Here is a 23,506-nt window from a genome sequence, read left to right as displayed (position 1 = left end):
CCTTCAAAAAACTTAAGCCGAAGGGATTGAGAACACTAAACAAGTCAGCAAACCATTAAGAAAGCTGATTTCAGAGAAGTGCTGTGAGAACAACAGAAGACCCATACGGAGGGCTACTGGGGTTGTGGGTTGGGGGCTACTCTGCTTGGGTGGTGGGGAGCAGTGAGGGTCAGGGAACAAAGACTTGTCTGTGAATGTTACCAGTGACTGACGGGTGAGGGTTGAGAAGCAACCAGACATCAAGAGAGATAAGGAGAGGCCTCTCAGGCAAAGAAATGAGAGGCACAGCAAGAAGGCATCAGGGGCTGGGCGTGGTGGCTCACCCCTGTAATCCCAGCACTTTGGGAGGCTGAGGCAGGTGGATCATGAGATCAGGAGATCGAGACCATCCTGGTTAACATGGTGAAACCCCATCTCTACAAAAAAATTAGTCGGGTGTAGTGGCAGGCACCTGTAGTCCCAGCTACTCGGGAGGCTGAGGCAGGAGAATGGCGTGAACCCAGGAGGCAGAGCTTGCAGTGAGCTGAGATCGTGCCACTGCACTCCAGCCTGGGCGACAGAGCAAGACTCCATCTCAAAAAAAAAGAAGAAGAAGAAGAAGAAGGAATCAGGGAAGTGGAGGATGAAAGATGTGCCAAAACTTTTGATGCTGCAAATGGAGAGTCATGGAACCCTTGGTCCTTCACGTGAAGTCACCTGGAGAAGAAGCAACTGGGATGGAACAAAGGTGATTAAGGTGGAAACAGGCTAATTAAGTGCAATTGTTTTAATAATTTTTGTTGCATACGTTGCTGATACTAAATGCATGTCTCATCCCCATGCTGCCCCTCACCCATCCTGCACTCCTTGAGAACTTCTATTGCTATTCTTCCTTCTAATTCTTAAATAATTTGTGGATCCTTTTGTGTTTTCTATATCATCTGCAATGATAGCAATTGTATTTATTCATTTCTAATCCTGTGTCTTTAACATAATTTTCATTCCTTAGCAGCCTGGCTGGCATCTCCAGTACAATAATAACTAGAGTCCATGAAAATGGGTGTTCCTGTCCCTTCCCTGACATTGTGAGATATGCCTCCAGCACACCCCATTTAGAATGAGATGTCCTTGTTCAGGATAAAATTTAGTAGCATTCCCCTATAAAACTGTCTTGGCTTGGTGCTTCCTGCAGTGTAGTTTCTGATAACTTTCTCTGTTCCTTCTATGGAAATTAATAAACTTTTACATTGTGATAATATATATATAAACAAAAGTGGTCATTTAAATCATTTTAAGTGTACCATTTCATGTCACTACTTTTCAAAATGTTCTGCAACCATCACCGTTATCAATTGCCAAAACATTTTCACCACCCCAAACAGACACTCTGTACCTGTAAGTAACAACTTCTCATTCTGCCACCTTCCCACTTCCAATAACCCCTAATCTATTTTCTGTCTTCATAAATTTGTTTATTCTAAATATTTCATATGAGGGAAATCATTCAGTAAATGGTTATTATGGGTTGAAAATCTCCAAAAGAGACATAATGAAGTCCTAATCCCCAATACCTCAGGATGTGACCTTATTTGGAAATAGAGACTTTACACAAGTAATAAAATTAAGATGAGGTTGGCCAGGCACGGTGGCTCATACCTGTAATCCCAGCACTTTGGGAGGCTGAGGTGGGCAGATCACAAGGTCAGGAGTTCGAGACCAGCCTGGCCAACATGGTGGCCCGTCTCTACTAAAAATACAAAAAATTAGCTGGGCGTGGTGGTGGGCACCTGTAATCCCAGCTACTCGGGAGGCTGAGGCAGGAGACTTGCTTGAACATGGGAGGTGGAGGTTGCAGTGAGCCGAGATCGTACCACTGCACTCCAGTCCGGGCGACAGTGCGAGACTCCATCTAAAAAAAAAAAAGAAGAAGATGAAGTCATTAAGGTAGGCCCTAATTCATTATGACTGGGGGAAATTTGGACATAGAGACATACACTCACAGAGGGAAATGTTTGACTGGGAAAAGTCACAGGTAAAAGCAAGGAACACCTGAGGCTACCAGGAGCTAGGACAGAGACCTGGACCAGATCCTTTCTTTCCTAATGCCTGCAGAGAGCGCCTGGCCCTGCTGAAACCTTCATCTCAGACTTCTGGGCACCAAAACTGTGAAACAATACATTTGTATTGTTTCAAGTGAACCACTTAGTGGTACTTTTTTATGGCAGCCCTGGGAAACTAATACAATGGCCTTCTGTGGCTGACTTCACTTAGCATAATGTTTTCAACACTCATCCATGTTGCAGATGTATCCAAACCTCATTCCATTCTAGCTATGTAAGTACCATATTTTGTTCTTCTATTCATCTGTTGATGGGAGCTTGGGTTGTTTCCACCGTTTGGCTCTGGGGAGTACCGTGGTGAACATCAGCATACAAGCATCTGTCTGAGTCCCTATTTCAAATTCTTTGTCATATACACAGGAGCAGAATTGCTGGGTTATATGGTAATTCTGTTTAACCTTTTGAGAAACCACCAAACTGTTTACCACAGGATCCTCACCATTTAACAATCCCACCAGCAATGTATAAGTGTTATCCTTTCTCTACATCCTCATCAGTACTTCTTATTTCCATTTTGTTTTGACTATAGTCTGGTAGATGTGAATTGCTATCTCCCGTGGTTTTAATTTACATTTTCCTAGTGACTAATGATGTTGAGCATCTTTTCATGTGTTCATTTACCATTTGTATATTTTCTTCGGAGAAATGTCTATTCAGATCATTTGCCCATATTATAATTGGGTGTTTCTCTTTTTGCTGTTGAGTCAGAGGAATTCTTTTATATATTCTGTATGTTAAGCCCTTATCAGGTTTATGATTTGCAAACATTTTCCCATTCTGTGGGTTGTCTTTTCACATTCTAGATAGTGTCTGCTGATGCATAAAAGTTTTAAATGTTGATGAAATCCAACTTATTTATCTTTTCTTGTGTTGCAGTGCCTTGGGTATCAGTTTAAAAAAACATTGCCAGACCAGGCACAGTGGTTCATGCCTGTAATCCTAGCACTTTGGGAGGCCAAGACCAGAGGATTGCTTGATCCCAGGAGTTCAAGACCAGCTCAGGTAACATACCGAGACATGTCTCTATTTTTTTTAATAAAATTAAAAAATGTTAAAAAAACATTGCCAAATTCAAAGTCATGAAGATTTGTCTGTATGTTTTCTTCTAAAAGTTTTGTACTTTTCACCTTTATATTTAGGTCTTCAATCCATTTTTAGTTAATTTTTGTATACGATAGAAAGAGTCCAACTTCATTTTTTTCTATGTGTATATCCTGTTTTCCCAACAGTTTCTTTGTTGAAGAGACTGTTCCTTCCCCCCATTGACTGGGCTTGGCACCCTTCTTGAAAATCAAATGACCATAGATGCAAGAGTTTATTTCTGGGCTCTCCATTCTATTCCACTGGTCTATGTGTTTACCTTAACCAGTACTGCACTTTTATGATTATTACAGCTTCATAGTAAGCTTTTTAATTTTGGGGGGACAGGGTCTTGCTCTGTCACCCAGGCTGGAGTGCAGTGGCATGACTATGACTCACTGCAGCCTCCTCTTCCTGAGCTCAAGTGATCCTCCTGCCTCAGCCTCCCAATTGTTTTTTGTTTTGGTGGTGGGGGCAGGGGTTGGTAGAGATGGTCTCATTTTATTGCCTAGGCTGTCTCAAGTGCTTGGACTCAAGCAGTCCTCCCACCTCGACTTCCCGAAGTGCTGGGATTACAGGCATGGGCCACTGTACCCAGTCTGCAGTAAGTTTTGAAATTGGGAAATTAGATTACCCCAACTTTTATTCTTTTTCAAGATTGTTCCAGCCATTTAGCATCCCTTGAAATTACATATGAATTTTAGGATGAGTTTTTCCATCTTTTGCCTAACACTATGGAGATTTTTTTTTTTTTTTTAATAAGATGAAGTCTCGCTCTGTTGCCCAGGCTGGAATGCCATGGCACAATCTAGGCTCACTGTAGCCTCTGCCTCCAGGGTTCAAGCAATTCTCCTGCTTCAGCCTCCCAAGTAGCTGGGATTACAGGTGCATGCCACCACTCCTGGCTAATTTTTGCATTTTTGGTAGAGACTAGGTTTTGCCATGTTAGCCAGACTGGTCTCAAACTCCTGACCTAAGGTGATCACCTCCCTCGGCCTCCCAAAATACTGGGATTATCAGCGTGAGCCACCATGCCCAGCCACACTATGGGGATTTTAATAAGGATTGCACTGAATCTGTAAGTCACTTTGGGTAGTGTATTCATGTCCTAGTGATGCCATAGAGAAGTACCCAAGTGGGTGGCTTAAAACCAAAATTTGTTCTCAAAGTCCTAGAGGCTAGAATTGTGAAATTCAGTGTTAATAGAACCATACATCATCTGAAATCTCTAGCAAAGGATCTTTCCTTGCCTATTACATACACCCTTTGGGTCTCTGTAGACATTCCTTGGCTTGTGGCAATGTAACTCCAACCTTTGCCTCCATCTTCACATGCTTCTCATCCCTCTGTCTTTGGGTCCAAATTTTTCTCCTCTTTTTTAGGGCTGAATAATATTCCATTGTATTTATATACCACATGTTCTGTTTCCATTCATCTGTCAATGAACACTTAGATTGTTTCCATTTCTTGGCTATTGTAAACAATACTGCGGTAAATTACACTGCAGTGAACATGGGAGTGAAGATACCTCTTCTTGACAGTGATTTTATTCCTGTGGACATGTACCCAAAAATAGGATTGCTGGATCATATAGTGGTTCTACTTTTAATTTTTTGAGGAACCCTCATACTGCTTTTTCGTAAAAGCTGTGCTAATTTATATTCCCAGTAATAATGTACAAGGGTTCCCTTTGCTGCATGTTCTCACCAACACTTGTTTTCTTTTGATTTTTTATAATAGCCATCCTAACAGGTATGAGGTGATACTTCATTGTGCCTTTAATTTGCATTTCTCTGATGATTAGTGATGTTGAGCATATTTTCATGTATCTGTGAACTATTTATATGTCTTCTTTTGAAAAATGTGTATTTAGGTCCCATATATATATATATATATATATTTTTTTTTTTTTTTTTTTGAGATGGAGTTTTGCTCTTGTTGCCCCAGCTGCAGTGCAATGGCATGATCTCGGCTCACTGCAATCTCCGCCTCCCAGGTTCAAGCAATTCTCCTGCCTCAGCCTCCCGAGTAGTTGGAACTACAGGCGCCCGCCACCATGCCCAGCTAATTTTTGTATTTTTAGTAGGGATGCGGTTTCACCATGTTGGCCAGGCTGGTCTCAAACTCCTGACTTCGTGATCCACCTGCCTCAGACTCCCAAAGTGCTGGGATTGCAGGTGTGAGCCACTGCTCCCAGCCTATCCATTTTTTAATTGTTTTGTTTTTGCTGTTGAGTTGTATGAGTTCTTATATATTTTGGGGGGTTTTGTTTGTTTTGTTTTGTTTTTTTGAGGCACAGTCTAACTCTGTTACCCAGGCTGCAGTGCAGTGGTACAATCTCAGTTCACTGCAACCTCTGTATCCTGAGTTCAAGCTATTCTCCTACCTCAGCCTCATGAGTAGCTGGGATTACAGGCACGCACCATCATGCCCAGCTAATTTTTTCTCTTTTTAGTAGAGACGGGTTTCGCCATGTTAGCCAGGCTGATCTTGAACCCCTGGCCTCTGTGATCCACCCGCCTCGGCCTCCCAAGTGCTGGGATTTACAGATGTGAACCACCACATCCAGCCTGTAATTTTTTCTTGATAACCCAACATGATGTATGGGATAAAAATAATGGCAATAAATAGGCTTTTAGTAATATGGTAAGGTGTGAGGGGAGGAAAGCAGTCAATATCTCCATGACTAGGTCTTGATCTTTTAGTGAGCTTGTGCCTCTGGACTGGGAACTTCGCAGGTGCTTCTCAGTTCTTCCCCACCGTTAGGTGGGAAAGAATGGCTACAGCTGACTGGAGCTGAGGTTTTCTCGTCTTCCAGGTCATTAGGCTCTGATAAAACCCTAACAGGTTAGGTTCTGGTTAAATACAGTAAGTCCTCACTTAATATCAATAGGTTCTTGGAAACTATTGACTATGACTTTAAGCAAAACCAACTTTTTTTCCTCATCACCATTATAAGGAAATGACATTGAACAAATGGACATTATTCAAGGACATATGTATGTCATTTTGCTTAAAGTTGCAGTTTCCAAGAACCTAGTGATGACATTGAGGACTTACGGTAGTCTCTCCTGAATGAAGATCTTGTGAAAAACAGAATTGGCCAAGTGCAGTGGCTCATGCCTGTAATCCTAACACTTTGGGAGGCTGAGGCAGGAGGACTGCTTGAGATCAGGAATTCAAGACCAGCCTGGGAAACATGGCAAAACCCTGTCTCTACAAAATATTAATAATAATTCTGTTAAATGCTTTCATTTAAATGAAATGTTAAATGAAAGCATTTAACAGAATTATCTGGAATGTTTCAAAATCATTCTTCCCCTCTCTACCAGAGCCTGAGATTTCTCTCTGATACTTACTGTGAGAACTGGTAGAGCTCCAGGAAGTAAAAGAAAAGTGAGGCCCACCCAATAGCTGGGTCCCCCTGGAGTTATCTCTCAGATATATCTACACTGAGCCTACAGTAATTCATCAACAAAATTCAGGTTTCTCTGCCCAGCACTGATTCCCATGGAGGTTCCTGCTCATGGATTTCTGCTCTGGTAAATTGTGATTCTCTGTATCTGCCCATCTGTATCTTCAGTTTGGGGAGAAGCAGTTTGTCCTGTGGCCTCACTTCTCTTGCGAATCTAAGAAGAGCTGATTTTTCAGTTTGTTCAGCTTACTACTTGTTAGAATGGAGCGATGACTTCCAAGCTTCTTACATTTCAGACCAGAAACCAGAAGCCTTGTTTTTTTTTGTTTGTTTGTTTGTTTTTTTTTTTTTTTGAGACAGAGTCTCGCTCTGTCGCCCAGGCTGGAGTGCAGTGGCCGGATCTCAGCTCACTGCAAGCTCCGCCTCCCGGGTTCACGCCATTCTCCTGCCTCAGCCTCCCGAGTAGCTGGGACCATAGGCGCCGCCACCTCGCCCGGCTAGTTTTTTGTATTTTTTAGTAGAGACGGGGTTTCACCGTGTTAGCCAGGATGGTCTCGATCTCCTGACCTCGTGATCCGCCCGTCTCGGCCTCCCAAAGTGCTGGGATTACAGGCTTGAGGCACCGCGCCCGGCCCAGAAGCCTTGTTTTTTCTTTGTAATCTACAAAAGGTATCTCCATGATTTCTTCAAGTATTTCTTCTTCTCTCTTTCATTTTCCTGTCCTTCCGGGATCACAATTATCTGAATGTTTGCACTTCTTTTCCTCCATTGCTCTTAGTTTTGCTTTTATATGTTTTATGTCTATTCAAAAGTGACCAGCTGTCCTGGTTTGCCCGAGCCTCTCCTGGTTTTAGCATTGACAGTCCCATGTCTTCAAAACCCCGCAGTCTCAGGCAGACTGGGACAGTTTGTCACCCTGGTTTCCAACTTGTTTATTCAACATCTTCTTCAAATGCCCTCATTTGTTCCTTGCTGTATCCATTTTCCCCATAGCAGTATTTTTTATTGATTCAGCTATTCTGTATGCATATTTCTGCTTAATTATCTTATTTTCTCATTTTATTTTAAAGCACCCTTTACCCTTGTTAATATGCTTATTTACGCTAATTTTAAGTTCTGTGTTCCTCTTTTCTAATGTATTTGCTTCTGGTGGCATCTTTAATCCTGTATGCTCTTTTGCATTTGAAATGGCTGAGCTTATTTCCTCTACAGCAGGCTCTTATATAGGGCAAAGAAATGGATAAAGACCAGACACCAAACCCTGTCATCTCCAGCTGGCTGAGGGGATGTAGAGTGGATGAGCCTTTGGGTGGAAAGCACCAGAAAAAACAGTCATTGCCCACCCTACTAAACACTCAGGACCAGTCTTCAACTTCTGCCTCTTAGGAGAAGCAGTCTTGTGGGAGACTATCAGACTGTAACTGCTCAGTTCTGTGCTTCGGAGGTAAAAGGATGGGAAAGCAACTCCCTTGAGACCATTCTCCACTTTTTCCCAGCTCAGTACAAGCCAGGCCTTAAACTGCATCCCTGGTTTTATACCTGAGTACATCTGATTCAGTACGCTGAGTTCTGGGGGCACTTTTTGTCTCAAGGCAGTGAAACTCTAGCAGTGTACCCACCTATTCTGTCCTCCAGTAGGCAACCTTATGACAAGGTTGAACTTTACCTGAGCCCTGTGCTCTCAGGACGCAGTGATGGTTAGGAAGTACCCCCATCCTTTTGTTTTCTAGACCACTCCCTGACCCCCTCAAAAATCCTATTGTGTTTCTGGAGTTTACCTCAAAGAACTACTCTTCCCCATATGACTTATATAAGACTTATTATCTACTTTCTCACAACTTCCATGAGTCAAAGATGACTCCTTTGTTTACCCGTAGCGAAGCCAAACAGTCCCTTTTACCTGAAACTGCTCACAAGGTTAGACCCAGATGCTACAACCTCCCATTCTTTGATTGATTAGCAGATTAGAAGGGTCTATCCCACTGAAACTAACCGCAGAGAAAACGTTTGATGTTCAGATAACCCCCCACGTTCAGACTTCCCCTACTTGCAAAACAACCCCATCTGCAACTTGTTTACCCCTCGCTATAAAAGTCTAAGGTAGAACCACTGTGCCGAGACACTTTAGCCATTGGATCTGAGGTGCTGTCTCTACTGCAATAATCTGAATAATATCTTCTCCTTAATTGTCTTAATGTATTGTGTCTTTGACACTAGTCTACTTCCTGCTCCAGGCCAAAACTTCCATCCCACACATCCTAGTACCAAACAGCCCCCTCACCCCACAGACATGTTTTTCTTCATTTTCCTTTTCTAATCCTATCAGAGTTGATTTTGGAGGCTAGAATTTTGATTAGTATCATTGAAAAAAAAAATCTCATCATAAGACTTGCTATGCCTATCACTTTGAATAAATCCCTTCAGCTTAGAAAAGAACAATCATCATTAAAAATAAAGGTAACACCTCCCTCCCAAACTGTCTCAAGAAGAAAAAGTTCCAAGAGAAAAATCACTACATTAGAAGAAAACATTGATTAAGCACATTCTGATTTTTGCCTCCTCCACAGTTTCCTTATAAAGCTGTTATGAAGCTTTTGTTATGATGAGCAGGTAGAGAGACAATGCACCAGGCACACAAATATGTGATATGACAGGTATTAACAAGTCATGTAAAGGAAAATGAAGAAAAAGAAGGGGAAGAGATGGTATCTGCAGTCAGGTTAGGACTGAATCTAGCTGGGCGCGGTGGCTCACGCCTGTAATCCCAACACTTTGGTAGACCGAGGCGGAAGGATCATGAAATCAAAAGTTCGAGACCAGCCTGACCAACGTGGTGAAACCCCGTCTCTACTAAAACTACAAAAATTAGCCAGGTGTGGTGGCCCTTGCCTGTAATCCCAGCTACTCAGGAGGCTGAGGCAAGAGAATCACTTGAACCTCAGAGGTGGATGTTGCAGTGAGCCAAGATTGTACCACTACACTCCAACCTGGGCAACAAAGAAAGACTCTGTCTCAAAAACAAACAAAAAAAAGTGAAAGATTAAGAGATACAAAATACTAATAATCATAATGAATAGGATGTATTGAGATCTTACTATGCGCCAGGCATTAGGATAGGACTAGCTGTGAAATATCTTACTAACTCCTCTTAACGAGTTCATGATCAAGAGACTCCTGTTCCCATTTTATAAATTAGGAAATTAAGGGTCAAATAAATTAGGTAACTTACTCAAATAACTTGTTTGGGAGTAAAGTTACAAGCCCAAGCAGCTTGACCCCATGAAAAAACCCCAGTTATAACCACTATGTTTCTCTCATGTCCATGGGAAATCAGTGCTTTAGACATTGCTGCCAATACCTGAAGTAAGATGATGGAAAGTTTCTCTCAGGAAGCAAAATTGTATCTCCCATTCACGCTCCTTTTCTCCAGTGTGACAGGTGGGATATATATCCTAAAACAATTGCTGAATGAGGCTAAATTAGCAAAAACAGCTACAAGCCAGATTTTTATCCAGATACCTCCAAGATCCTCTCTAAGGGGACTCCCGAAAGAGCCACATCCAACCACTTAAAGTATGGTATTTCTTCATGCCACATCATGTATAAAACTGAGATGTCACTTTACCTGGTATTCTATGGAAAGCTGGCCTCATTACCATGTATGAAGTAGCTGTAATTTGCTAAGTGCATGTTGTCTATATTTTAAGATATATTTATTAATCTAATGCATACATTACAACTACACGATCAGGAAGGATAATTTGAACGACAGCTCCTTAACATGACTTACAAGGCCACAGAAGATCTGGCCTGCTTCTCTCTAGACTTCTCTCCATTCCTTCATTAATAAATTAGTTCAAACAGGGCTAACTTCAGTTCTCCAAGCCTGCCATGCTCCAGCTCATCTCAGGGCCTTCTCACACATTCCACTTGCCTGGAATGTTTATCCTCTCTTCTTGGGGCTCATTCCTCCTTAGTTCCAGTGTTTTATTTTGATGCCTCTTCCTCTGGAAATCCTTTCGTGAACCTAAAGGCCCTAAACTATGGTGGCAATCCACCTTACAATGTTATTTTGCACTTTGTAACACAATGAGAACCAACTTATTTATACTCTCCTAAAATAAAGAGTTTTCAATCTGTGATGAATCTTTCTGTTTTGGTCTAGCTGGTTTGCCAAGAGGGTACCGTATGCCACTAGGACAAGATAAAGCAAAGTAGAAGAGTTTGCATCAATGCACATAATGTTAAAAGCACATGTGTCAACTGAGCACTTACTGGGCACAAGACTGTGCTCTGTGGTGTATGTATTTTGTCACAATAACTCTAAAACAAGTAAAATTTCTTTCTGCATTTTAGATGTAAAAATAGGAGGTTTACAGAACTTGAGTAACTTACCAAAGTTACACATAGCCAGGATTTAAGCACAGATCTGTGTGACTTTATTTTTAGAGAGGGAGTCTTGCTTTGTTGCTCAGGCTGGAGTGCAATAGTGCGATCTCGGCTCACTGCAACCTCTGCCTCCCAGGTTCAAGAGATTCTCCTGCCTCAGCCCCTCGAGTAGCTGGGATTACAGGTGCACACCACCACACCAGACTAATTTTTGTATTTTTTGTAGAGACAGGGTTTCACCTTGTTGGCCAGGCTGGTCTCTAACTCCTGACCTCAGGTGATCTGCCCGCCTCAGCCTTGGTGGTGCTTGAGCCACCAAGCCTGACTTTAGATCGCAGCTTGTGTTGCTATGTAACTCCTAAGCTGTAAGAAAACCTCCAGAGGAATGGCTGAGGCTGGGCACAGTGATTCACGCCTGTAATACCAGCACTCTGGGAGGCCAAGGGGGGTGGATGGCTTGAGCTCAGGAGTTCGAGGCCAACCTGGGCAACATGGTGAAACCCCATCTCTACAAAAAATACAAAAATTATCAAGGCATGGTGTCTCACGCCTGTAGTCCCAGCTACTTGCGGGGCTAAGGTGGAAGAATTGCTTGAACCCAGGAGGCAGAGGTTGCAGTGAGCCAAGATTGTGCCACTGTATTCCAGCCTGGGGGAGAGTAAGACCCTGTCTCAAAAAAACAAAAAAAGACGAATGGCTGAGACCAAGGCCACGGTGGAGATACCTATTCCCATAGATCCTTTAGGGCTTTCCTTAATCCTTTCCTTTAATTACGACTCCAGTTAGTAAAGAACTTTATACAAATTCTCTGCATCCAGTCCTAGGAGGAGGAAGGGGCACATCTCACCCTGCCACAACTTCATCATGTCTCTCCCTGGCTCCCCAAGCTTCCTGGGGTTTTCAGGGCCAACCTAGCCTAGGCTGCAGAGATGGTTTATGAATATCTAGTACAGGGCTCCATGCCTGGGCCCTTAAGGGCCTCACCACACCCAATCTCTAGAAAATAAGCAACAACACCCGCTCGCAGCCCGCAAAGCCTGGTGAGGAACGGACTTCCGGTTCAGCCGGATACGCGGGGCCACGGCATGCAACAGCCGCCAGCCATTTTGGGCTCATCCCGGCGAGCTCCCGGAGGGCACCCCTGTGACCTTGGGTTCCCAGCTGTGATTGGAAGCGGATCCCACCGGCTCTGAAGTGAGGCTGTCCACGGAGGCTCCGAGAACTTCCTTGCTGATGTAATGTTCATTTAATTGTTTCAGGGCCCTTCTCCTATCCTTCCCTGGAATCCTAGGTCAGTTCAAACGATCACCCCAACGGGGGCGCTCCCTTACCGTTGTGTTAGACCATGGTTTCTCCCTTCGAAGGGTTCTTTATTATCCTTAATGATAACCTGTTGCCACCTTAAAATATCTTTGGAGTTAACATCACGAGATAGGGTTACTTTATTGATTTGTAACAGGGAATCTCTGAGGCCAGAGGGTTGCGGGAAGATTGCCGAGTTAGAGAATAGGAGTAGGCATTCTGAGGGCTTAGTAGCAGGAGGGAAGCCTGTCTCCTGAACGCCCCCTGAAGGTAGATTCTGTTACTGCCCTCAGTTTACGAATGGGGAAGCTGAAACTTAGCTTAAAATGTCCACTGTCATGCAACCAGTAAGTGTAGAGTCAAAATTCCAGTACCAAACTGTTCATCACTAAAGCCTCATCTATTTAACCAGAACCAAACTGCAGAATATAAAATATCCAGGCAGGGCGCAGTGGCTCGTGTCTGTAATCCCAGCACTTTGGGAGGCCGAGGCGGGTGGATCACCAGAGGTCAAGAGTTCAAGACCAGCCTGGCCAAGATGGTGAAACCCCATCTCTACTGAAAATACAAAAATTAGACCGGGCGCGGTGGCTCACGTCTGTAATCCCAGCACTTTGGGAGGCCGAGGCGGGTGGATCACCTGAGGTCAGGAGTTCGAGACCAGCCTGGCCAACATGGTGAAACCCCGTCTCTACTAAAAAAAAAAAAAAAAAAAAAATTAGCTTGGCGTGGTGGCAGGGGCTTGTAATCCCAGCTACTGGGGAGGCTGAGGCAGGAGAATCACTTGAATTCGGGAGGTGGAGGTTGCAGTGAGCTGAGATTGCACCACTGCACTCCAGCCTGGGAAACAAGAGCAAGACTCCATCTAAAAAATAAAAATAAAAAATAAAAATAAAAACATCCAGGGTGATCTGCTTCCCTTCTTAAGGAAGGAGTAATGTTCTACATTTTAAAAATATAACTATAATATACTTTGTTGGCTTTTTAATTTAAAATAAGGAATATTGGCTGGGTGCAGTGGCTCATCCCCATAATCCCAGCACTTCAAGGGACTGAAGCAGGTGGATCACTTGAGCCCAGGAGTTGGAGACCAGCCTGGGCAACATGGCGGAACCCTGTCTCTACCAAAAAAAAAAAAATTAGGCGTGGCCTGTAGTCACAGCTACTTGGAAGGCTGAGATAGGAGGGGAAAAAAAAAAGGTGGGGGGTTCTCACTAGATGGAACTTTTTTTTGAGACAGAGTTTCACTCATCACCCAGGCTGAGGTGCAGTGTCATGATCTCGGCTCAGTGCAACCTCCACCTCATAGGTTCAAGAAGTTCTGCCTCAGCCTCCTGAGTAGCTGGGATTACAGGCGCGCATCACCACGCCCGGCTAATTTTTGTATTTTTAGTAGAGACGGGGTTTCACCATGTTGGTCAGGCTGGTCTCGAACTCCTGACCTCATGATCCACCCGCCTTGGCCTCCCAAAGTGCTGGGATTACAGACGTGAGCCACTTCTTTTAGTTCTTCAGTAATACCCAACTCTGTCTTGCTGCCGAGTATCCATGTCTGCTCTTTTGTCTGCTTCAAAAATTTGTTCCCCCTCCCCTTCAGGCTTATTCCCACACATCCTTTAGGTCTCAGCTTTTGTACTGCTTCCCCTGAAAAGCATTCCTGGACTTCCCAAGTCTGAATTAGATGCTCCCACCACCCCATATATTCTAAACTGTTTTGTCATTAAGATAAATTTGTTACAGTATAGAGTTTTTTTTTCTTTTGACACTGTATGGAGCCATTTTCATTCAAGGGCATTTTCCTCTGGCTGGAAAAACTAATAAAAGTTTGCTATTTTATTTTTTAATTACTGAGTAATTACTGAGTAATGAGGCAGCAGAGAGCTCTCTTTTTCCTGCACCTAACAAGATACTAATATGTGATAAAAGGATAAGGAAATGAATGAGTTCCACATCCTACTCCACAGCTGACCCTCCTGTAGCTCATGCTGTCTTTTATTGAATGATTAATGTGGAGCCAAAAGTCAAATCAAGTTACTCTATAACTCAGCTTAAGCCTAACAAATTGTATTTAAGAGGGGATTTCTGAGAGCACAAACTGACTCTCAGAAACAGGTAAAGAAAATCCAATCGTAAGAGAACTGTTACCTGTTGAGGGAAATGAGTTTGTATTGACTTCCATATAACTTGGATTTACAACCTCCAGATTACATTCACTTATTCAGTAAACATGTATTGAGATCCTAGTATGTGTCAGGCTCTGTTCTAGAAGCTGGGGATATGGCAGTGAACAAACTTTCGAGAGCTTGACATTCTAGTGGAAGAAAACAGGCAATCAAGAAGGAAATAAGCTAAGTTCAGATAGTGATGAATGCTACAGGAAATAAAGCAGATTCAGGGAAGAAGTGCTGTGGTTAGGGAAATGATTTCCAGTGAGCAATGTGGGAGCAATAATGAGTTATCGATGCCAGGGCAATAAGGGGATGGAACATTCTACCTTAAGGAAAGGCTTATCTCTATGTATACATACATAATTGACAATATGGTTTAAAGATTAGACTTTTGGTTACTTTGATTCATTTTAATAATTTCTAAGAGCCGAAATAATTATTTGTATACTGATTAAATTTAATTTTTGGACTGCAAATGCTAAGAGCCATTCTCCAGAATGTGGTACCCATTCTGAAGTATTGCCACTCGTGAACTCACAACCAGAACATTGTTCTGCAACTAGGACGGTCCCATTTCCTCAGTTACTGTCTTACCACATCAACCTGACTTACAATTTCACCAACTTGTGATTTATTTATAAATTTTCAACTGTGTTTCTATTTTCTTGCCTTAATCCTTTATTGACTTATGGAATCATAGATTTGAAGCCATTCCCACTTTCACCTGTGCACCATACAATATTGTAATATACGGATTGAACAAAATGGTTGGGAAACCTCTACATGGGACCCCAGGCTATGCACAAGTAAATATTAATAATTTAAGAATAATGCTATCCTTTAATGACTACTAACTATAGGGCAGGCAACTGGATGCACATTTAATGTTTATTTTTATTTTTTTTGTAGAGACAGGGTTTTTTTGTAGAGATATGTTGTTCAGGCTGGTCTCAAAACCCCTGGCCCCAAGCCATCTCCCTGCCTTGGCTTCCCAGAGCACTAAGAGTATAGTCATCAGCCACTGTGCACAACCTCACATTTAGTCTTTAGAACTGCCCTTTGAGTTGAGCATTTTGCATAGAGGAGAGACCAGTGTGTGGTGTTAAGAAATTAGCTCCTTTTGGGAGGCCAAGGCGGGCGGATCACTTGAGATCAGGAGTTCAAAACCAGCCTGGCCAACATGGTGAAACCTTGTCTCTACTGAAAATACAAAACAATTAGCTGAGCATGGTGGCACACACCTGTAATCCCAGCTACTTGGGAGGCTGAGACAGGAGAACTGCTTGAACCTGGGAGGCGGAGGTTGTAGTGACCTGAGATCAGGCCACTGCACTCCAGCCTGGGTGACAGAGCAAGACTCTGTCTCAAAAAAAGAAAACCCAGAAAAAAAAAAAAAAAAACTTAGCTCCAGTTCTTTCCTGTGTTACTTACACAATGTGTTTCTCAGTGGTAAAATGGGAATAAGGTGCTACGGACATTTTAAATTTTGTGTTGTGTGATGATTAATTAAAGTAGTGGTTGTAAACTGATATTAAACACTTGTTTAATGTTAACCGTTAGGAGTTACTATTGTAATCTTAAAATATACCATCCTGGGTAGTGAGTCGATGGTCATTTAATTCCATTTTCTTTTTATTTTCCCATGTTTGTATCATTTAATCTGGCTGGAAGGTTTCAGACTTGAAGTAGGACTGCTTAGACTTTACCACAAAAGGAGTCTCAAGTACATTTCCCATAGTCTCCCTCCCCCAGCCCCTAGAGAAATGTAAACAAACCAGTTAAAAGGAATACCTGAGCACTGATAAGAATGTTTACAGCACTTTGTGAAGAGGAGAGTGAAAAACAGCCCCAATGACATCTTGCTGTTTTTACTTTAAGACTTGCTTGTAGCAGGCCAGGTGCGGTGGCTCAAGCCTGTAATCCCAGCACTTAGGGAGGCTGAGACGGGCAGATCACGAGGTCAGGAGATCGAGACCATCCTGGCTAACCCAGTGAAACCCCGTCTCTACTAAAAAATACAAAAAACTAGCCAGGTGAGGTGGCGGGCGCCTGTAGTCCCAGCTACTCGGGAGGCTGAGGCAAGAGAATGGCATGAATCCGGGAGGCAGAGCTTGCAGTGAGCTGAGATCTGGTCACTGCACTCCAGCCTGGGCGACAGAGCGAGACTCCGTCTCAAAAAAAAAAAAAAGACTTGCTTGTAGCATGTAAATCTGTTGTGGTGGTGGTGGTGGTGGTGGTGTTGCAAGGTCTCACTCCAGTTACCCAGTTACCCAGGCTGGAGTGCAGTGGCGCAATCTCACTGCAGCCTTTACCTCCCAGGCTCAGGTGATCCACCTCAGGCTCCCAAATAGCTGGGACAACAGGTGCATGCCACTGTGCCCGGCTACGTTTTTATTTTTAGTAGAGGTGGAGTTTCGCCACATTGCCCAGGCTGGTCTCAAACTCCTGGGCTCAGGCAATACACCTACCTCAGCCTCCCAAAATGCTGGGATTACAGGCATGAGCCACTGCACCCAGCTGTATATCTTAATATAATCAAGCACACTACACAGTAAATCTTTTTATGCTTTAAAAAAAAAATTAAGGCCGAGCGTGGTGGCTTACATCTGTAATCCCAGCACTTTGGAAGGCCGAGGCGGGCGAATCACGAGGTAAAGAGATTGAGGCCATCCTGGCCAACATGGTGAAACCCCGTCTCTACTAAAAAAAAAAATATAAAAATTAGCTGGGTGTGGTGGCGCACGCCTGTAGTTCCAGTTACTCAGGAGGCTGAGGCAGGAGAATCGCTCGAACCTGGGAGGCAGAGATTGCAATGAGCGGAGGTCACACTACTGCACTCCAGCCTGGCGACAGAGCGAGACTCCGTCTCAAAATAAATAAATAAATACATAATAGCCTGTCCAAATTATCTCATTCTACTTGAAGTACATTTATTACCATTTAACATAATTACTGATATTCCATCATAGTGAATATATTATGGTTCATTTAATAATCCCCTTACAGTTATTTTCAATTTCACTAAACAATAAACAGATAATCAAGGATAACAATACAGTTAATCTTTGCTTTTTTAAATATAATATGTAATAATCTTTATATATATATGTGTGTGTGTGTATATATATATATATATATTTTTTTTTTTTTTTTTTTTTTTTTTTTTTTTGAGACGGAGTGTTGCTGTGTCGCCCAGGCTGGAGTGCAGTGGTGCGATCTCGGCTCACTACAAGCTCGGCCTCCCGGGTTCACGCCATTCTCCTGCCTCACCCTCCCAAGTAGCTGGGACTACAGGCGCCTGCCATCGCACCTGACTAATTTTTTGTATTTTTAGTAGAGACAGGGTTTCACTGTGTTAGCCAGGATGGTCTCCATCTGCTGACCTCGTGATCCGCCCGTCTCGGCCTCCCAAAGTGCTGGGATTACAGGGGTGAGCCACCTTGCCTGGCTTTTTTTTGTTTTTTGTTTTTTGTTTTTTGTTTTTTGTTTTTGAGATGGAGTCTCACTCTGCCACCCAGGCTGGAGTGCAGTGGCACCATCTCAGCTCACTACAACCTCCACCTCCCAGATTCAAGCGATTCTCCTGCCTCAGCCTCGGGAATAGATGGGACTATGGGTGCCTGCCACCATGCCCAGCTAATTTTTTGTATTTTTAGTAGAGATGGGGTATCACCATGTTAGCCAGGGTGGTCTCGATTTCCTGACCTTGTGATCCGCCCGCCTCGGCCTCCCAAAGTGCTGGGATTACAGGCATGAGCCACCATGCCTGGCCGTATTTTTTCTTTTGGGAAATTGTTTTGTGAAGTGTTTCTTTTTTCTCTCTTTTGTCTTATTAACTTGGTAAATTTTATTGTATATATGGTGACTTGATGTGTTCATATTGGACTCTCTTTGCATTATTAATATTTCTCATTTACTCATACTCCATTATTATTTTCATGTGCTGCTGGATGCTGTTAAAAGATACATTTGGGCACGTTAAAATTTAAATGACTTTATTTGAGCATTCGTTGATTCATGAATCAGGCAGCACCAGACCACATCTAGTTCAGTGCTCCACTGTGGGTGGGTAGGAAAGGGGGCAATGGAGGAAATTTGATGAAATATTCACAGAAACAAGACAAAGAAAACATATTTGATTGGTTAAAGTGGGAAGTCCCTAGTGAGAGGTTAGTTGGCAGTTTCTGATTGGTTAAGCTTAAATTTCATTTTACTGTTTACACTGAGTTGGGTTTTGGTTGGCTTAAGCAGGAACTCAAGGTGCTGGAGCCATCTCAGCCTCATGAGTTCCCAATTAACTGTCTTTAACAGTACCATTGCATTGATATTCGTAAGTGAGATTGGTCAGTAGTTTAATTTTTAGAGGCATCATTGTCAATTTATGTTTTAGAATTTGGTAATGAAATAGCCCTGTAAATTTTAGTCTGTCTCATACAACTCAAACTTGAATCTAGTATGGCCTGGGATGAGTAAGCTGGCTGAATGATGGATTCTATCCTATCCTTGGTGGATAGGATAGGATAGTTTTCCCCTGAAGTGGATCATAACCCTTCCAGGTTGTCTCTAGTCTTTCATTGTTTTGAGCTACTTTAGAAGACTGGTGATAGCATTGAAACATAATTCTTGTCTCTAGACATGTACATTTTGTCCTATTCAGTTGGCTTCTCTGCCTACTGGAAGCCAATTTTACCTCCATTTGCAGATTCATTTCAATATTCTGGATCTTATTTTGGATTCTCCCTAGAAATGATTTTAACACCTTCTCAGTTTCCTCATTAACCGATTAAATAACATCTTTAAAATGTGTTTGTTTATTGATTTTGCCCAGGCTCTGGAGTGGAATGGTGCACTCTGGAGTGGAGTGTTACAATCTTGGCTCTCACTCTGTTGCCCAGGCTGGAGTGGAGTGGTATAATCTTGGCCCACTGCAACCCTCACCTCCCAGGCTCAAGCAATCCTTGCACCTCAGCCTCCCAAGAAGCTGGAACTACAGACACATGCCACCAGGCCCGGCTAATTTTTGTATTTTTTTATAGAGATAGGGTTTTGCCATGTTGCCCAGGCTGGTCTCAAACTCCTGACCTCAGATGATCCACCCACCTCGGCTTCCCAAAGTGCTGGGATTACAGCTGTGAGCCAGTACACCCAGCCCCCTCAGGAAGAAATTTAGAACAAAGAATGGTGGTCAGAGTCCAATCCTCAACTCTCTTATCAAGGGTCCATGAGCCAGCAGTTGCATTTGGTAAGGGTCCGGGCTTCTGAAAGACAACTCAGAGATATATGTTAAGATGTTATTTTGCATTTTTATAGGAAAATCGAACATCTTTGGATCTAATTTCCTTGGCAATTATTTTAGGCTACTATTCTCTTTTTTTTTAAATAAGAACCTGCAAAACATGATACATTTTGTTTATCAAGTTACTTATTTATTTATTTTTATGTATTTGTTTTTTGAGAGGGAGTTTTGCTTTGTCACCCAGGCTGGAGAGTAGTGGCGCAATCTTGGCTCACTGCATCCTCCACCTCCTGGGTTCCAGCGATTGCCATGCCTCTGCCTCCTGGGTAGCTGGGACTACAGGCATGCACCACTTAGTAGAGACGGGATTTCACCATGTTGGCCAGGCTGGTCTCAAACTCCTGGTCTCAAGTGATCTGTCTGCCTCAGCCTCCCAAAGTGCTGGGATTACGGGCATGAGTCACCATACCCAGCCCCAAGTAACTTATTTATTTTTTAGGACTAGCTAGATATCTAGAATTTCCTTTGGAGGAACTCAAGAGTTTTAAAATTTTTTATGTTTGGGAGCTTCCAGGCCGCTAAGAGGGGGTCCATGTCTTGTGTCATTTCTCCCCCACCCAAGCTCCTGGAAACCTCTATTCTTACTGTCTTTATGAATTTGACCACTCTAGATATCTTATATAACTGTGCGGGAGGGAAAGCTTTTCCTCTGCCAGCTCAGGTCCAGTGGTGTGTGGGAGCTGCAAATGAGCAAATTAACAGATTAACAAGGGGAAAAAGTAACCAAACAATAGACAGATTAACAGGAGAAAAGACAAGATTTCTTTACATGTGTGTGGGGCAGCATTTAAATGAGAAGCTCCCTGAAGAACTAGAGATAGGGATTTGTACACCATCTTTATAGGGGAAAGGGTGAGGGGAGAGTTTCCATGGGAAAGACAAATGGCCTTTTAGGGGAATAAATGGAAGGTATGACACTTGATGATAGTGTGTTCTTATACAATTTCTCATCCCATTGCAAGTGGCCCTGTCTGGGAGTGAAGCTCTCCTAAAGAGAGGCTTTATGACAACTTCATTCTTAGAAGGCTCTACCTTTAGCCAGATAAGGGAAGCTCTGAAATGGCTTCTTTCTGCATCTGCTGTGTCTCAAAATGTCTTCCGTTTAAAATTATCTTAATCTGGAAATACAAGTGGGATCCTACAGTATTTGTCCTTTTGTGACTGGCTTATTTCACTCAGCCTAATGTTCTCAAGGTCCATATGTATTGTAGCGTGTGTCAGAATTTTCCTCCTTTTTAAGGCTGAATAATATCCCATTGTATTTATATATCACGTTTTGTTTATCCATTCATCCGCTGGTGGACATTTGTGTTGCTTCCACATTTTGGCTGTTGTGAATAATGCTGCTGTGAACATGGGTGTACAAATACATCTTCAAGACCTTGCTTTTAGTCCTTTTGGGTATATTCCTAGAATTGAAATTGCTGGATCTAATTTTAGTTTTTTGGGGAACCACCGTACTGTTTTCCCAGGAGTTCCACTATTCTACATTCCCAGCATTGTACAAGGGTTGCAATGTTGCTGTATCTTCACCAACACATTTTTTTCTGTTTTGTTTTTTTGATAGTAGCCATCCTAATGGATGTGAGGTAATATCTCATTGTACTTTTGATTCGTGTCTCCCTAATTAGTAATATTGAATGTCTTTTTATATGTTTATTGGCCAAAAAATTATCTTCTCACTGTAACACTGTACTCCACCTTTTAGCACTATTCATTCACCAACCAAGGAGTCCCATTCATTGTTCATTATGGATGTGCCAGAGATTGAAATCTCAGAAAAATCAGTATGGATCTTACCTTCATAGGTTTCAGTTTTATTGGCAGGAGTTTTTTTTCTTTCCTAGGTGGTGCATCTTACAAATCTATCCTTCTCAAAACCATTTGACATTTAGCGAGAGAAGACAGAGACAGGGAACCATCCTGGAGGGTTTTTTGCTGCTGGGTTTGTGGCAGAGCTCTAAGGATAGGGAGCAGAGAGTAGACAGGGTCTCCTGCTGCCAAAGCCTTGACTTTGTTAGACAGCTTTCTTCAGTTAGGTAAGCTACAATGGAATCCTCTCCCAGAAAGCTCCTCTTTTTGCCTAAGCTATCTGTGGTCAGGCTCTGTGGATAATGAAAATCAGATCTTTCAATAATTCTATGAGCTCTTGGAAGAGCTTGCTCTGTGTGTTTTCATGGATTGATTTCTGTTCTCAGGTCAACATAATATTGTTTTATGTAAACATGTGGTAATATTAGTGTTAATGTTAAATAGTGAGATCGGAATACATGATTAAATACAGAGTTTATTTGCACACAAAGCTTGAGTATAGCCACCCAGGAAACACTCACTCCAGATGAACAGGGTCAGCGAAGTTCCAAAGCAGTGAAGTTAAGGTTTCACTTATATAGGCAGAGACAGAGAAATTTTAGCAGGATTACAGAGTTTTCCATACAAAACCAGTGCATTCCTTACAGTGATTTGGTTGATGATAGAATGCTATATTCCAAGAAAGATTACTTTGTTACTCCCTGAGAAGAGGTAGTGATCTGAAGGGGTCTTATATCTGGTGCCATTTGGTCTTCCTAATTTTCTGTAGTACAAGAATAAGGAAGAAAGTTGATCTATAATCAGAGAAGTAGAAGTCGCAACTGCATATTACATGACTCAGGCCACATAGCCACATTTCTCTCAAGGCTCAGAATAATTTCAAGTTCCAATAACTTTAAGTTGGAACTTTTTTTTTTTTTTCTTTGAGACAGAGTCTCACTCTCTTGCCCAGACGGAATGCAGTGGCCTGATCTTGGCTCACTGTAACCTCCGCCTCCTGGGTTCAAGTGATTCTCCTGCCTCAGCCTCTCGAGTAGCTGGGATTACAGGCGTGCACCACCACACCTGGCTAATTTTTTTTTTGTATATTTAGTAGAGACAGGGTTTCACCATGTTGGCCAGACTGGTCTCAAACTCCTGACCTCAGGTGATCCACCCACGTCAGCCTCCCAAAGTGGTGGGATTACAGGCGTGAGCCACCATGCCCAGCCAGTTTGAATTAATTTCACATTAGTATCTCTCCAATAGTCTTCTCTTAGTTTTTATTTTGTTGTTTCTTCTAAAGTTATAATTAGACATTATTTAAAATGTCCTAATTATAATATTTATGTATTTTCAATATTTGCTCTCTTCATCCATTTACATGTCTTTCCATTTATTATTTTTACTCCATTACATTAATTTTTTTTTTTTTTTTTTTTTTTTTTTTTTTTTTTTTTTTGAGGCGGAGTCTCGCTCTGTCGCCCGGACTGGAGTGCAGTGGCCAGATCTCAGCTCACTGCAAGCTCCGCCTCCCGAGTTTACGCCATTCTCCTGCCTCAGCCTCCCGAGTAGCTGGGACTACAGGCGCCCGCCACTTCGCCCGGCTAGTTTTTGTATTTTTAGTAGAGATGGGGTTTCACCATGTTAGCCAGGATGGTCTCGATCTCCTGACCTCGTGATCCGCCTGTCTCGGCCTCCCAAAGTGCTGGGATTACAGGCTTGAGCCACCGCGCCCGGCCCCTTTTTAGCTTTCAATGGTTAAAAGATAATTTTCAGAAAAGTAGAATTGTGACTTTATGCAGATATAAAAATGAACATGTATTAAAGAATTTATTTTGCTCATATAATGTGAAGTACCAGGCAGCTGTTAAAGAAGAGTTAAGCCAGCACACATCTCTATGACATGAAGGGATGTTGAGATGAATTTCAGATGGAGACAAAATTTTCCACAGGTAGAAGTTAG

The 23,506-nt window shown here is 42.6% G+C and overlaps 1 protein-coding gene across 1 annotated transcript in view; it reads left to right on the top strand.

Annotated features, from left to right (window-relative positions):
* Positions 1-23,506, top strand: part of LOC104676893 (PRAME family member 20-like) — an 83,322-nt gene that overhangs the window by 51,521 nt on the left and 8,295 nt on the right. Inside the window, 1 exon segment of the mRNA XM_010381768.2 lies at positions 2,976-3,101. The gene's annotated coding sequence lies outside the window, so the exon portion shown is untranslated.

The sequence above is a fragment of the Rhinopithecus roxellana genome, chromosome 13, assembly GCF_007565055.1.
Source record: "Rhinopithecus roxellana isolate Shanxi Qingling chromosome 13, ASM756505v1, whole genome shotgun sequence".
NCBI lineage: Eukaryota > Metazoa > Chordata > Mammalia > Primates > Cercopithecidae > Rhinopithecus > Rhinopithecus roxellana.
This window is presented reverse-complemented; position numbering and strand designations above follow the sequence as displayed.